This window comes from Orcinus orca, chromosome X (assembly GCF_937001465.1).
Source record: "Orcinus orca chromosome X, mOrcOrc1.1, whole genome shotgun sequence".
Classification (NCBI taxonomy): domain Eukaryota; kingdom Metazoa; phylum Chordata; class Mammalia; order Artiodactyla; family Delphinidae; genus Orcinus; species Orcinus orca.
In genome coordinates, this window is record NC_064580.1 from 41174069 (window position 1) to 41191927 (window position 17859).

A 17859-nucleotide genomic window follows, 5' to 3' on the forward strand; every position below is an offset into this window, starting at 1 on the left:
TAAGATATTTTATGGATAGACAGTAAACTCTCACAGGGTAGAATTTCAGAGCACTGGCTCTGGAGCCCCATCCCTTGGGTTTGGATTCTGGAACTATCTTCCTTAGCTGTATGGTCATGGCTGAGTTACTTGAGTCCTAAAATATTTCTATTTCAAATAATATCAGGGCCTTTTGAGAGTTCTCTGGTCGTCTAGTGGTTAGGGCTCGGCGCTTTCATTGCCATGGCCTGGGTTCAATCCCTGGTCGGGGAACTGAGATCCTGCAAGCCAAGCATCATGGCCAAAATTTTTAAAAATAATAAATGAATAAATTTTAAAAAATCAGGGCCTTTATAAATATCTGGATTTACTTCCAATCACCAATTCTATAAAATGTGTTGAAGGCATATTTGATGTTGGGTTGCTGTGAGGGTTGTAACATTGGGCAGTCCCTGGGCTATAAGGAAGAACAAGGCAAGACTTTCATAGCTGTGCAGGTTGTAGACCACACACCCCAGATGTTCAGAGAGTGTGTGGTTATCTCACATCTCTTCATGTGACATTTCAAGGAATCCCTTGTAAGTATCCAGGGTTCAGACATGTGAGACCAGGAAAAAATACTCCATTTTGAATGAAGACATCAAAGTAAAGAAGTTAGTGTCTTACACAGAGAACACAGCATGCATGAAGACAAGCCCTGGAGAACAATGGAAGGAAAGACAGGTGGGAGTCAGATTGTAGACAGTCTGAATGACAGGCTGGAGAAACATTCCTCTGCATGCTTATCCTGGGCACTATTAAATCTGAAAGTGTCTTCTTTCTTCTCTTCTCCCTGCAGTGCAGGGGTAATGTCGGCAGCCCTCTCCTATCCCAGGAAAACCCCGTTCCATTTCTCACCCCAGTAGATATCCCTCCATCCATCCACCCATACCCTTCTAGCTTTGGGCAGTGAAGACTTGCCTCCCAGTCCATGGGCCAATGAGAATCAAGCTTGGCACTAGTGGCTGGAATTTGTTTCTGCTACCAGTGTGTCTTCTAGCAGGTCCAGAGGGAACTTATGGGTGTTCATGTCACCCCTAACTCCATCCTCCATCTCCATTCCCAAAGTCAGCAGACTTTCCCTGACTCCACAATGTAGTTACGTGGCCTACGTGATCTGGCTTCTGCTGGTATGCTTTCTGAGCCTCTGCTGGTACTGGAACCAACTTCAAATCCCACTCACTTGCTCATACTACCAGGACCCTTTCCTCCAAGAACAACATCCAGTCCCTTTATCCCTACCTTCACATCCATTGGATATTTCCATTTCCGAGATCCTGTCACTGGCTGTTCCAGTTATCTATTGCTGCTTAACAAATGACTCCAAACTTGGTGGTTTAAAACAACAGTTTATTATTATATCTCATGCTGGGTCAGGAATCCAAACATGGCACAGAGAAGCCCATCATGGCTCCACAAAGTCTGGAGCCTCAGCTTGGATGACTTGGACAGCTGAAGGATGAAATGGCTGGAGGCAGGCTGGGTCTCTATCTCTGTCTCTGTCTCTGTCTCTCTGTTTCTCCTCCCACATGGACTCTCCATGTGGCTAGCTTGAGCTGCCTCACAAAATGGAAAACTCAGGGTCATCAGATTGCTTAAATGATGGTTCAGGGCTTCAAGAAGAAAGAAGCAAAACCTGCCCGTCCTCTTAAAGGCTGGGTCTGGAATTGGCAGAGCATCACTTCTACCATATTCTATTTGTCAAAGCAATCACAGTCCATCCCAGATTCAGCAGAGGAGATATATATCTCACCTCTCAATGAGATAAGTGACAAAGAATTTGTGGCCATTTTTAACCCACCACATTGGACTTGATAGGAGGAATCTCCTCAGTAGAAAGTTTCTTATTGCTGTGTGTGCCTCCCCTCATCCTTCCTCTCATGTAGAACAGACCTTCAATTGCCTTTGATATCCAGCCACCTGGATCAGACTTGACTTTGCCATTTCCCCTCTGTTATGGGTTTAATTGTGTCCCCCCCAAAAGATATGTTGAAGTCCTAACCCCTAGTGCCTCAGAATGTGATCTTATTTGGAAATTAGGTCCTTGCCAATGTAGTCATATTAAAAAGAAGTCATTAGGTTGAGCCCTAATCCAATATGACCAGTGTCCTTATAAAAAGGGGAAATTTGGACATGCACAGAAGAAAGACAATGTGAAGAGACACTTGGAGAAGACAGCCATTTACGAGCCAAAGAATGCCAGAGATGACCAGAAGCTAGGAGAAAAACCTGGAACAGATTATTTCCTAGAGCCTTTAGAAGGAGCACGGCCCTGCCAATACCTTTACTTTGGACTTCTGAACTCCATAATTTATTGTGAGACAATAACTTTCTGTTATTCTAAGCCACCTAGTTTGTGGTACTTTCTAATGGCAGCCCCAGAAAAAGAGTACACCCTCTAACATGAAAACTTCAGACTGTAACACTTCTAAGTGTATCTGTATAGTCAAAAGAGTTTCCTTTACAATGGCCAAGCCCATCCCAAGAATCTTCCTCCTACCCCTCCCTGCTGTAGCCCCCAACATTCCTTCCAACTGAACCTGGAAGGCATAAAAGAGACATGCAGTACCTTCAGCATTCATTATCCTATTTAATTCCCGTAAGTAATCTATAAAGCAGTCTGTTAATCTGTCAGGCTGTTATAACAAAATACCACTGACTGCGTAGCTTATAAACAACAGAGATTTACTTCTCACAATAGTGGAGGCTGGGAAGTCCAAGATCAAGGTGCCAGCATGGTCACATTCCAATGAGAGCTCTCTTCCCAGTTCATAGCTGGCTCCTTTTCGCTGTGTCCTCACATGATGGATCTTTAGGGATCTCTCTGGGGTCTCTTGTATAAGGCACTACTCTCATTCATGGGCTCTACCCTTACAATCTAATCACCTCCCAAATGTCCCACCTCCTAAATCAGGCATTAGGATTTCAACATATGAATTTTGAAGAGACATATTCAGGCCACAGTAGTCAGGTATTAATACTCCCATTTTACAGAAAAGGAAACTGAGCCCCAGTGGTTATGGAACCTATTCAAGATCATGCAGTTATGAGCTACTAGGAAGATGACATTGGCTTCCATTGCGGAGCTCTCCCTGCCATAGCTTAGCAGCCTCCCTCTGCACCTGGACTCTTTTTAAGTGGGAAGGTGTTTTGAGTGTAGAATGTAATATTTATCTTAGTGCATTTCTTTTTCCAGAGGCAGCCCTTTTGTCTAAGCTGTTGTAAACAATCATTCCTTTTGCTGGATCTATTGCCATGAGCCAAACTAAAGGTTTCTAATAAAAGTAAATGACGATTATTACCTTAAAAGTTATGAGTGCCCGTTAAGGTCATTTAAAATGTTCCAAGGAAACCAAAGTAAGAAACTCTTAGCAGACATTTCTTGAACAACTACAGGTTAGTAAGTGCTACAGTGGTACAGGGCTGAGTAAGACATGGTGATCACCTGTCTTCAGGTAGTCAAAGAAACTAATAATAAACAGTAAGATATGTAATCCCATATCTCATAAGATACGTGATCTCACTTTTACACAGTGAGGCTAGATGGAAGGTTCACTTGAAATAACAGGTGGCTTCCTAAATTCATCAGCAGTTTTGCTCTGACATAAATACAACCTTCTTATTTCTAAATTGTTTTCATTTCTAGAAGAGAGAGTCTATTTGTCAGGCTTGTCCACAACTCTTTCCTAGGTGCAAAAGGTCCATCCTGAATCACTGTCAACTACCCTCTCCTTCAAAGCCTCTGATCACCCTATCTCCTTTGGCAGTGTTTTGATGGTTCAATACACATGAATGGGAAAAACATTTTAAAGCTCACTCCCAGGTCAACCCTTAGGCAGAGAACTTCATCACCATGGTGTGATTTCAGAATCACCAAGAGACATACATCTTACTCCTTAAAAGTGCCATCTTCCATTGATTTTGTTAGAGAACAAAAGTTGAGCTAATGCTTGATTCTTTTGCCTTAAATGAAAATTGCAACCTTCTGTGTATATGTATGTATGTTTACATATATGTGTCTGTATGTGTGTGAATACACATACATGTCTATATTTCTTAGCTTTATTCTCTGAACGTACCTGGAAACACTGACACGTCAATAACAATGAATATATCTAGTGCCATATCTTGTTTTCTAAATACTATTCTCTATTAAAAGGAACCAGGGCACCTTAGAGAAATGGATGCTTCCAGGGCTGAGGCATAGAAAGCATAAGATGATCCTGAAATATCTTGTTGTGCCAGAAAATAAGGAAATGCTCAAAGAATAGCGGGAACCTATCAAAAGGACACAGAACCTAGCTTGGAGGGACTCTCACTGGTGAAATATTGGATAATTTGAGGTTTAAAATAAATAATAATTCAGTAATGGATTACAGCCCAATGAATGTAATAAAAACCCATAAGTCTATACTGATATGAATAAATGGGGGGAAAGGAAAAGGTTTTCCTTAAAGGAGAATGCCAACTAATAAATGTAGACGGCATGACGGAGTTAGAAAATCATCAGCAGATGCCAAATCTCGTGAGTAGAAGTTGGATGAAGAACATATTGACATAGTCTCAAAGAATCTCCCCACATACTTATTAATTACCACGGGAAAACTAATAACCTTTCAGTGGAGAAGTCTCGCAGACGCCCCTTTAACAAAGGGATCAAATTTAACATCGCCAATATTGTGACAAACCAATGTTAGGTCCTTCCTGATACAGTGCACTGGAGAAGAACAACTTCACTTCTGTGGTGCTCCTATCAGAGGATCTAATCATGAAGAAACACCAGACAGATCCAAATTGAGGGACATTCTACAATATAACTAGTCTGTACTCTGCACAATTGTTAAGGACAAAAAAGACAAGGAAATGCTCATGGACTGCTCCAGTTTAAGGGAAATTAGAGTTACATGACAACCAAATGCAACGCATGATCCTGAGTCAAATTACGGATTGGCAAAAACAAAACAGTTATAAAGGACATTGGGACAATTGTGAGATTTGAATATGGAGTGTGGATTAGATAATAGCATTGTATAAGTGTTAAATTTCCTGATTTTCATTGCTGTACTATGGTTATGTAAGAGAATGTGTTCTTAGGAAATGCACGCTGAAGTACTTGGTAAAGGGGCTTGATGTCACCAACTTACTCTCAGATGTTTCAGGAAACAAATGAACTACAAATATATACATATATATTTGAAAGAGAGAGAATGATAAAGCAAACGAGGCAAAATGTAAATAATTGGTGAATCTGAGTAGTGTATACTATTGCAACTTTTCTGAAAATTTGCAATTATCAAAATAAATATTACAAATACTCATATATAAAAGTAAATCACTATTTTTTTAAAAAAGGCAAGCTTCTTAGTAAAGATACTATGGTAGTCTTTATTAGTCATATATTCTTTAATGGGGTGAGGTTATTAGTTCCACAGCAGCAGATGAAGAGTACTGATGAGCTGAACAGAGGCGAAAAGGCTTGGGGGCACTGGTTGTCTAGGAGAAAGAAGGAAGGCCACAGAGAAAAAATGGAGAGAACACAAATAAGATTCTGGGGGTGGCCAAGCTTTCCTTTGCCATCACTCTGCTATTCCAGTCTTAGTCACTCACCTCCTCCATCCTTGACACCCAAAGCAGATGGCATCTCTCAGAGAAAGAACATGGATCAATTCCATGCATGTTGTTTTGAGATAGATGACTCTTATTCCTGTCCCGTGGTTATGTGTCTTTTTCCCCCCATCCTTGTTGATTCCAGTAACTATGCCTGTGTATAGATATCCTCCTATTTAACCTCGTTAACTACAAGAAGGCAAGGGCATAACTGCTCAAAATATTTACCCTAATAGCGAGTAATAATATAAAGATGGGGTCACTATGAAGTTTTCTATGATCTGGTCATTTTCTAATTATCATTTATTCTTCTTTGATTTTGTTAATGTACAGAAATATTTCCTGAGCAAGAAGCAGTTTCATATTTGATTATCTTGTCTGAAATGGGGATTACAGTGAGGTAGTCCCAAAGGACTTAGAAATAAAATTGTCTTTTCAAAATCAAATTCTTTCAAAGAGAGAAGAGACCAAACTCAGCCCCAGGATTCTGGAGGTTAATCCCTGGAGTTGGTGTGCTACAAGCAAGAAATTTCTTGAAAGTTTTATGCTTTATAGTAAACATTTATACAAATTTTAAATTTCACTCTATATGCAATCTCTGTTTATATTAATACCACAATGTTTACTTTTGCCTTAAATCTTCAAGTGAAATTGTCCTCCAGGAAGATGGCTGATAATTGTTCTTTGGTTGCTATGAACCTTGGTTTTGTGTGTCTTGCGTTGAGAAAAATTCATGAGTAACAGAGATATTCATAGTCACCTTAAAGAGGGCTTTGAGAATTACAAGAGTTATTAACTAGATTGTCTTTATTGACTGAACAATACTAATAGCTTACCCTCATTGAACACTTTCTGTGTGCCAAGCACTCTTTTAAGGGTTTCATTCTTATGAACTCATTTAATCCTCATGACAGTTCTATGTGGTAGGTTCTGTCATTAACCCATTCTATAGATGAGGAAACTGAGACACAGAAGTTACTACCATAATGGTGGAACTGGGCTACTAGCTCTAGAGCTTGCACTCTTAGTTACGACACCACTGTGCCTCCGATCACAGGTGCAGCTCGATGACTGAACCTCATCCTTTTTTTTTTTCTGTTGAGGAATTTTTTTAACATCTTTATTAGAGTATAATTGCTTTACAATGGTGTGTTAGTTTCTGCTTTATAACAAAGTGAATCAGTTATACATATACATATGTTCCCAAATCTCTTCCCTCTTGCATCTCCCTCCCTCCCACCCTCCCTATCCCACCCCTCTAGGTGGTCACAAACCACCTAGCTGGTCTCCCTGTGCTATGCAGCTGCTTCCCACTAGCTATCTATTTTACGTTTGGTAGTGTATATATGTCCATGCCACTCTCTCACTTTGTCCCAGCTTACCCTTCCCCCTCCCCATATCCTCAAGTCCATGCTCTAGTAGGTCTGTGTCTTTATTCCCGTCTTACCCCTAGGTATTTCATGACATTTTTTTCCCTTAGATTCCATGTATATGTGTTAGCATATGGTATTTGTTTTTCTCTTTCTGACTTACTTCACTCTGTATAACAGTCTCTAGGTCCATCCACCTCACTACAAATAACTCAGTTTCATTCCTTTTTACAGCTGAGTAATGTTCCATTGTATATATGTGCCACATCTTCTTTATCCATTCATCTGTTTATGGACACTTAGGTTGCTTCCATGTCCTGGCTATTGTACATAGAGCTGCAATGAACATTTTGGTACATGACTCTTTTTGAATTATGTGAACCTCATCATTAGAGCTCAGAAAGCTGACTTAAGAGCCCACCAAGAGTGGATCTATCTCTCCAGGGCAACTTCTCATCAACACAGTGTATCCAAAAGGGGGATTTATCAGTGTGCTTTTGGAAATCAGAATCACAGGGATGGAAATTATTAAGCTCCCCGACCAGCATATTTTCTTCCTGTAGGAAGCCCTCCATGTGAGGACAAACCACAGCCAAAGGAAAATAGAGTAAGTCCCCTACATATGAATGAGTTCCATTCTGAGAACAGGTTTGTAAGTCCAACAAAGTTAGCCTAGGTACCCAACTAACACAATCAGCTATATAGTACTTTACTGTAATAGGTTTACACTACTTTTCAAACAAATAATACATAAAAAACAAATGAACAACAACAAAAAAAGAAAACATTTTTAATCTTACAGTACAGCACCTTGAAAAGTACAGTAGTACCAGCTACATCACTGCTGCATTTATGCTTGCTTCTGGGCATCCTGGGTTTGATATAAAGATACTGTACTACTGGACTCTGTACAGTACTGTAAAAGCACAACCACTTGTAGAGGATGCATACACGTGACAATGTACACCAGACATGTGAACTAATGTGACTGGACATGTGAATACACATTCGCATCTTTGAAATTTCACAACTTGAAGGTTTGTATGTAGGGGACTTACTAGACAGACTCCAAACAAAATGAGTTGATGAGTCCAGGGTTGCATGGTGTTGAACAAAGATTGTCTGATATTCATGCATCCTTCAGACTAAAGAAATCTGTTTCACCAAACAAGTTCCTTCATCAGGTCATCTCTCTTATGGAGATGGATACTAGAAATGCTGACACAAGTTTTTCCTGAAAAAAACAGGACTGATTTTGAGAACACTACTTGATGCAGTTCACCCAGATTTGGCATCTACAATGAGTACCTGTGCACATTCATCCACACTCCATCTGCCTCTTTGATTATTGCCTTGTACTGAGATGCTAAGTAAAATGCTATAGCATTCAAAATTCAGGTGCATTTCAATTTATGAAGACTCCCATTAGCCCTGAACAAGTTATGCCTTTCCTTGTCCTCAAGCCCTAGTTTACGTTATTCCTTCTGTCTAGATTGCTATTTCCATCACCTTCTTATCAAAATTCTCTGTATTCTTTTTGTTGGTAATTCAATTAAGTTTAATTAAACTCAATGAATAATATACTTGTAGAGATTAGGAAAATGGAATGCCATATTATTTAAATATATTTAAATCCAAGTAATTTCAAAGATTCACTGTTTTTTGCATGTCCTACTGCTTTTTTTAAAACATATTTATGGAGTATAATTGTTTTACAATGGTGTGTTAGTTTCTGCTTTATAACAAAATGAATCAGCTAACATATACATATGTCCCCATATCTCTTCCCTCTTGCATCTCCGTCCCTCCCACCCCCCATCCCACCCCTCTAGGTGGTCACAAAGCACCGAGCTGATCTCCCTGTGCTATGCGGCTGCTTCCCACTAGCTATTTATATTACGTTTGGCAGTGTATATATGTCCATGTCACTCTCTCACTTTGTCACAGCTTACACTTCCCCCTCCCCGTGTCCTCAAGTCCATTCTCTAGTAGGTCTGTGAGTTTATTCCCACCTTGCCCCTAGGTTCTTCAGGACCATTTCCATTTTCTTTTTTTAGATTGCATATATATGTGTTAACATACAGTATTTGTTTTTCTTTTTCTGACTTACTTCACTCTGTATGACAGACACTAGGTCCATCCACCTCACTACAAATAACTCAATTTCATTTCTTTTTATGGCTGAGTAATATTCCATTGTATATATGTGCCACATCTTCTTTATCCATTCATCTGTTGATGGACACTTAGGTTGTTTCCATGTCCTGGCTATTGTAAATAGAGCTGCAATGAATATTTTGGTACATGACACTTTTTGAATTACGGTTTTCTCAGGGTATATGCCCAGTAGTGGGATTGCTGGGTCGTATGGTAGTTCCATTTTTTGTTTTTAAAGGAACCTCCATACTGTTCTCCATAGTGGCTGTATCAATTTACATTCCCACCAATAGTACAAGAGGGTTCCCTTTTCTCCACACCCTCTCCAGCATTATTGTTTGTAGATATTTTGATGATGGCCATTCTGACCGGTGTGACATGATATCTCATTGTAGTTTTGATTTGCATTTCTCTACTGATTAATGATGTTGAGCATTCTTTCATGTGTTTGTTGGCGATCTGTATATCTTCTTTGGAGAAATGTCTATTTAGGTCTTCTGCCCATTTTTGGATTAGTTGGTTGTTTTTTTGATATTGAGCTGCATGAGCTGCTTGTAAATTTTGGAGATTAATCCTTTGTCAGTTGTTTCATTTGCGAATATTTTCTCCCATTTTGAGGGTTTTCTTTTCGTCTTGTTTATGGTTTCCTTTGCTGTGCAAAAGCGTTTAAGATTCATTAGGCCCCATTTGTTTATTTTTGTTTTTATTTCCAGTTCTCTAGGAGGTGGGTCAAAAAGGATCTTGCTGTGATTTATGTCATAGAGTGTTCTGCCTATGTTTTCTGCTAAGAGTTTGATAGTGTCTGGACTTACATTTAGGTCTTTAATCCATTTTGAGTGTATTTTTGTGTATAGTGATAGGGAGTGTTCTATTTCATTTTTTACATGCAGCTGTCCAGTTTTCCCAGTACCACTTATTGAAGAAGCTGTGTTTTCTCCACTGTATATTCTTGCCTCCTTTATCAAAGATAAGGTGACCATATGTGCGTGGGTTTATCTCTGGACTTTCTATCCTGTTCCATTGATCTATCTTTCTGTTTTTGTGCCAGTACCATACTGTCTTGGTTACTGTAACTTTGTAGTATAGTCTGATGTTAAGGAGCCTGATTCCTCTAGCTCCGTTTTTCTTTCTCAAGATTGCTTTGGCTATTCGGAGTATTTTGTGTTTCCATACAAATTGTGACTTTCTTTGTTCTAGTTCTGTGAAAAATGCCAGTGGTAGTTTGATAGGGATTGCATTGAATCTGTAGATTGCTTTGGGTAGTAGTCATTTTCACAGTGTTGATTCTTCCAATCCAATAACATGGTATATCTCTCCATCTATTTGTATCATCTTTAACTTCTTTCATCAGTGTCTTATAATTTTCTGCATACAGGTCTTTTGTCTCCTTAGGTAGGTTTATTCCTAGATATTTTAATCCTTTTGTTGCAATGGTAAATGAGAGTGTTTTCTTAATTTCACTTTCAGATTTTTCATCATTAGTGTATAGGAATGCAAGAGGTTTCTGTACATTAATTTTGTATCCTGCTACTTTACCAAATTCACTGATTAGCTCTAGTAGTTTTCTGGTAGCATCTTTAGGATTCTCTATGTATAGTATCATGTCACCTGCAAACAGTGACAGCTTTACTTCTTCTTTTCCGATTTGGATTCCTTTTAATTCTTTTTCTTCCTTGATGGCTGTGGCTAAAACTTCCAAAACTATGTTGAATAATAGTGGTGAGAATGGGCAACCTTGTCTTGTTCCTGATCTTAGTGGAAATGGTTTTAGTGTTTCACCATTGAGGATGATGTTGGCTGTGGGTTTGTCATATATGGCCTTTACTATGTTGAGATAAGTTCCCTCTATGCCTACTTTCTGGATGGTTTTTTGTCATAAATGGGTGTTGAATTTGTCAAAAGCTTTTTCTGCATCTATTGAGATGATCATATGTTTTTTCTCCTTCAATTTGTTAATATGGTGTATCACATTGATTGATTTGTGTATAATGAAGAATCCTTGCATTCCTGGGATAAACCCCACTTGATCATGGTGTATGATCCTTTTAATGTGCTGTTGGATTCTGTTTGCTAGCATTTTGTTGAGGATTTTTGCATCTATGTTCATCAGTGATATTGGCCTGTAGTTTTCTTTCTTTGTGACATCTTTGTCTGATTTTGGTATCAGGGTGATGGTGGCCTCATAGAATGAGTTGGGAGTGTTCCTCCCTCTGCAATATTTTGGAAGAGTTTGAGAAGGCTAGGCGTTAGCTCTTCTCTTAATATTTGATAGAATTTGCCTGTGAAGCCATCTGGTCTTGGGCTTTTGTTTGTTGGAAGATTTTTAATCACAGTTTCAATTTCAGTGCTTGTGATTGGTCTGTTCATATTTTCTATTTCTTCCTGGTTCAGTCTCGGAAGGTTGTGCATTTCTAATAATTTGTCCATTTCTTCCAGGGTATCCATTTTATTGGCATACACTTGCTTGTAGTAATCTCTCCTGATCCTTTGTATTTCTGCAGTGTCAGTTGTTACTTCTCCTTTTTCATTTCTAATTCTATTGATTTGAGTCTTGTCCCATTTTTTCTTGATGAGTTTGGCTAATGGTTTATCAATTTATTTTATCTTCTCAAAGAATCTCTCTTATCTTTTTTGTTCAGTTCTTAAGTCTGATGCACATGATTTCCCACTCGTACCTGTCCCCCCATACACACAGAAGAAAAGTATAGTGATTATTTTATTCTGCCTTATACTGTATTTTCTTATTTGTATCCCTATCCCAGTTTTTAACACCATTCCAGGACTCCCATGTTGGTCTGTCTTGGCCATGAATGTAGAATCTGTTCAGAAACAAATTTGTGGTGTATGTTTGACATGATTCAACTCTTGTTATATGATTGTATCATAAACTTACATTTCTGGCCTAGGTCTCAAAACCCAATTGATAACAATAACCAGAATCCAATACACACTTATTAAGTGCCTACTACTTGCTGGAACATGGGGCTCTATATTGGAGGGGAGTGTTAATAAGATAGTCAGGTTCCATGACCTCATGGAGCTTATAATCTAGCAGGAAACACACATAAGGAAACAAGCAGTCACACCAACTGAGGGGGTAACATGTACAGTAGGAGAATTCACACTACAGTGTCCTAACATATTGTATGTTTGTGGAGACATCATGAGGAGGATATCCACAGAAAGTAGGTGTTAGATAGGCAAAGAAACCAAGAGAAAGCATTCCAGGGAGAGGGCTCAGCATGTGAGAAAGCAGGGAGGTGCAGTAGGGAATGACACATTGAAGGAGGTGGATGAAGTTGCTTAGGGAAAGAGAGTGAGGAGGCAGGGATGGCTGAAAGATGCAGCTGAGAGATACGCAGAAGTCTACCTTCAGATGATGTGTTTGCAGCCATTTTATAGCATTTGGACTTTGCCCTAAAAGCAGTGGTTAGGCATTGATAGTTTGTGTTCTATTTTTAGAAAAATCACTTTGGCTGCCACATGGTGAAGAGCCTGAAGCGGAACAAGGAATAGCAGGGGAGTACATGTGATCTTGGACAGCATCCATATCCTCTCTGTGTCTCAGTTTCTTCACTTGTGAAATGTGCAAAATAACAGTCTCTACCTCATTGAGCTGTGATGAGGGTTAAGTGAGTTAATATATGTAAAATGTCCTAGGCATTACCTGGCCTCTTATTAAACATTAGCTATAATTATTAAAGCATTTATTCATGTACCGTCAGAAAAGAACAGGTATATATACATATGAGTGTGCATAATATTTTAGGTTGGGTAGTTCAGCTTTTCTTTTATTTGTATCGTTAAAGACTTAGTCATTACCCTTTTGCTACAAACCAAGATGATTTTAGGATATGAATCATGTGTTTTAATTCTGCAAGCATACTTTCAACAATATTTTCAAATATTCCACATAGTTTCAACTTCCATGAAAAGTAAAGATGAGGTCAGTGTGAGGGACAATCATTTCAGACTGACAGACTCTTAGTTTCTGTGATGTGTCTGGACTGTGCTCAGCACTGTGGGTATAGCGAGGTGGTAGGGTCTCTCCCTTCCTTTGAACATCACAAATTTATAGCCTATCAGACCAAGAGACTGATCCAGTTGTCTTGAACTGGTTGGGCAGCACAAAAAGTCAGATAAACTCCCACAGCTTCAAGGCCACAAAGGCAAATCAGCAGTACCAAAGTGGGTGCTGAGTAGGGCTCAACAAAGGATACTCATCCCTAGCTAACAATATGGCAACTAGAACCAAGATTCAACATTTTCCTTCTCAAATTGGAGAAACAACCTCGAGAGTTTGTTTTGTCTTCACAACTCTCTATATCCAATCCTCTGAAGTCTTGTTCATTTATCATTTAGTTGCAAATATCAAAGACTAAGTTGGGATTCTTTATTCTAACTTTTTCAGTAGTTTTCATAGTGCACTAAACTGGAAGAAAGCCTCTGCTTAGCATGAATGGTTTCCGACATATCCACTAACTCCAACATTATCTTCGCCCAAACACTTCATAAGAAAGGCAGACCTAGGTCTGAAAAAATATATTTGGTTTCTATAAAATAAGTATTTTCACATGGAACATATCCCTGAACAGTTCACCATTTTGTTTTGTCTACAACAGTGGTTGAATGATATTTTTAAAAAACTTTTTATTGTAAAATAAAACATAGATACAAAAAATCTCACCACACAATGGAGTTGTGCCCTTGTAATCATCACCCAGGTCAAGAAAGAAAACTTTGTCAACCATCCTAGAAGGCTTCTCAATTCCCTGCCCCAATCCCAACCCCTCCTTCCCCCGAAAATAACCACTATCCTGACTTGCTTTTCTTTATTGTCTTGTCACCCACGGGTGCATTTCTATGTACTTTAGTTTATTCTTGCCCATTAAAAAACTGAAGTCGCTTAATTGACAGTTTCCTTCTCCATCTTCTTCATATTATTTATCTGTTGAGGAACTGGGAGAATTTGATCTGTAAAATTTCCCAGTTTGGATTTTTTAGATTGTATGTATAATTGTAGTGCATTTAAGCATATTCCTCTGACCTCAGTATTCCCTGAAAATTGGCAGCTGGTTCCAGAAGCTTGACCAGAATCATGTTCAATCTCTTTGGCAAAACTGTATATATATATAGGTGGTATTCTGTTCTTTCATTTGTAGGGTTATGTAATAGCTGATGGTCTCTATTTTTATATTATCAACTGTCAATGTTCGTATGCCTGGATTCACCAATTCACTGGGAAGCTGTAAAATGGTGATTTTCTAATTCTATTTTTTATTTTTATTAATTAAAATACTTTTATAAAGAGATGTTACCTCTCATTTATAATTGTTACTCAGTGAGAGGGTTCATGTAGGAAAAGCAGGATAAGTGTTTGGTTGCTTTCCCTTTATTATCCCCCAGCGATGACCAATGTGTTTTCTTAAATATTAAGAACTCATGGATTTAAACATGTTTGATGGATTTCAATTGCAATTATTATCCTTTGGAAGCTCAAATTGTCTGGTCTTTCGCCAGTATGAGCATCTTCCAAGTTGGCTCCCGAGGCTTTTTTTAATATCTCTGATTTGTTCAACCTGGATTCTCTTTTTCTCTCATGATCCTGGTTTGGGGTTATCTACCAAACTCTTTTATATCTCACATTGGTTTGTGTGAAGGTCTTTATTGGTAATTTAAGCACCTTTCTTCTTTTGCTTAAAGCAATGGTTCTCAAAGTATGATGTCCAGATCAGCATCATCAGCATCACCTGGGAACTTGTTATAAATGCAGATTTTCAGATCCCACCCCCAGCTACTGAATCAGATAGATACTCTGTGGGAGAGGCTCAGGAGTATATGTTTTTAAAAGTCCCTCCTGGTTATTCTGCTGAACCCTAAAATTTGAGAACCATGGCTTAATGAACAAACATTTTAGAGTCCTTGAGTGTATTACTACAGCTCTAGCCATTGCAAAGATCTGTTAATGCTGGAATAAAGATTGGTTTTCCTTCCATATATTTTGTCCAGTGCCTGTTGCAGCTGACAATTGCTTTAGGAATGGCATCTCTGGTTCTTTTAATGAGGCCACGGCTTTTGTTTTATTTGACCTGAGGACTGGGAGACCTGCTCTTATCTGCTAGGGTGAATATGATAATATCTTACTTTATAGTTTCTAGGAAGAGTCAGTAAGGTTCAATGAGCATTTATTGTGTAACTGCTGAGAGCCAGACTTGATGCTAAAAGAAAGGGATTCAACATAGACTAAGACACAGACCCTTCCCTTGATGAATCAGAGGAAATGTGTTTGGGAGCCTAGTATAAGGATGCTCAAGAAAGCAATGTCACTGTAGCTCAAGATTGCCCTTGGCCTTCCTGGAGTCTCTTGATAGTTCCATATATATCTCAGCCAAGAACTCATGCACCCCTGATGCTGTCCTAGCCCAGCCATGAACAGTGAACAACCTTATGACCCAACCTGTAACTTATGATCAGAGAGAAGCAAGACAAAACGTTTAGATCAGATTCTAATGAATGGACCTAAATTCCAGTGAACCCACCTTTCAGCCTGGGGTGGAGGAAAGTGGATCCATCCCTAACATTGGTAGAATTTTGGACAAAAATATCAATGAGTCCCTAAGACTGTGGCCAGTTTCTCTCTGCTCATATCCAACGCAGTTATGCACTGTGAGGGACCATGCACACAGCTATGTGAACATAAGACATTCCAGATTTCATATCCTACCTCCACCCATAGAACTATTCTCAGGGGGAAGCACCCCATGGTATATCCACCCTCAGGAAGACAGGCCCAGGGAAGAGGACTACACAGGTTCTGGAAACCAGTTTGGAGTCATCTGGGAAGGGAATCTCAGGGTCCCAGCTACCAAAAGCATGGTCCAGAAGAAGGACCACAGCCTCTGTATGGGCACATCTCCTTGGATTCATGGAATCCTCATCACACAGGGTGAAGCCATCCTAGAGAAAGGCCAAAGCAGGTCCTTCTAAGGAGCAGTGTACAGATTATCTATGTCCAAGGGTGGTGCTGGAGGAAGGTGGTGTAGGTGAAGTGTGCCCCTAAGTCCTTGGTTCAATGAGAGAGCTTGCACTCTCAGAGCCTTTTGGGTCAGTTTCTGGTTCTGATCCTGGCCATTTTGCCCAGTAAAGACTATCACTGAAGATATCAGCAAAGACACTAGCTCTGGTTCACAGTTGGATTTCAGAAAAAAAAGAGAGAAGACTCAAATATAAAATAAGAAATGAAAGAGGCAACATTACAACTGATACAGAAATACAAAGAATCATAAAAGACTACTATGAACAATTATATGTCAACTAATTGGATAACCTAGAAGAAATAGATAAATTCCTGGGACCATACAACTTACCAAGACTGAATCATGAAGAAATAAACCAATAACAAATAAGGAGATTGAATCAGTGATCAAAATCCTCCCAACAAAGTAAAGCCCACACGAGATGGCTTTATTCATGAATTCTACCAAACATTTAAAGAAGAATTAATATGAGTCCTTCTCAAACTCTTCCAAAAAATTGAAGAGGAAGGAACACTCCCAAACTCATTTTACTAGGCCAGCATTACCCTGATATCAAAGCCAGACAAGGACACTACAAGAAAACAACAACAACAACAACAACTATAGGCCAGTATCCTTGATGAGTATAGACACAAAAGTACTGAACAAAAATATTACCAAACTGAATTCAACAGTACATTAAAAGGATCACACACTTGATCAAGTGAAATTTATTCCTGGGATGCAGGGGAAATTCAACACATGAAAGTCATTCAATATGATACATAATGTTAAAAGAATAAGGGATAAAAATCATATTATCATCTCAATAGATGCAGAAAAAGCATTTGATAAAACTCAACATCATTTCATAATAAAAACTCTCAAAATATTAGGTATAGAAGGAATGATGTACATCAACATAACAAAAGGCATGTATCACAAGCCCACAGTTAACATCATACTCAATGTTGAAAAGCTTCCTCTAAGATCAGGAACAAGACAAGGATGCCCAGTCTTGCCATTGTTATTCAACATAATATTGGAAGTCCTACCCAGAGTAATTAAGCAAGAAAAAGAAATAAAAGGCATCCAAATCCAAAAGGAAGAAGTAAAATTATCTCTGCAGATGACATAATCTTATATATAGACAACCCTAAAGACTCAGAAAACTGTTAGACCTGATCAACAAATTCAGTGAAGCTGACGGATACAAAATCAACATAGAGAAATCAGTTCTGCTTCTACACTCTAAAAATGAACTACCAGAAAGAGAAATTAAGAAAACAATCCCATTTAAAATAGCATAAAAATACCTAAGAATTCATTTAACCAAAGAGGTTAAAAACCTGTACACTGAAAACTACAAGACTCTAATGAAATAAATTGAACAAAACACAAATAAGTGAACTATATGCCATTTTCAAGGATTGGAAAAATTAATATTGTTAAAATGCCCATACAATCCTAAATTATCTCCAGATTCAATGCAATCTCTAGCAAAACTCTAAGGGCATTTTTCACAGAAGTTGAAAGACAATCCTAAAATTTGTATGAAACCACAAAAAACCTCAACCAGCCACAGCAATCTTGAGAAAGAAGAACAAAGCTGGGGACATCACACTTTCTGAATTCAAACTATATTGTGAAACTACAGTAATCAAAACAATGTGGTACTGGCATAAAACATA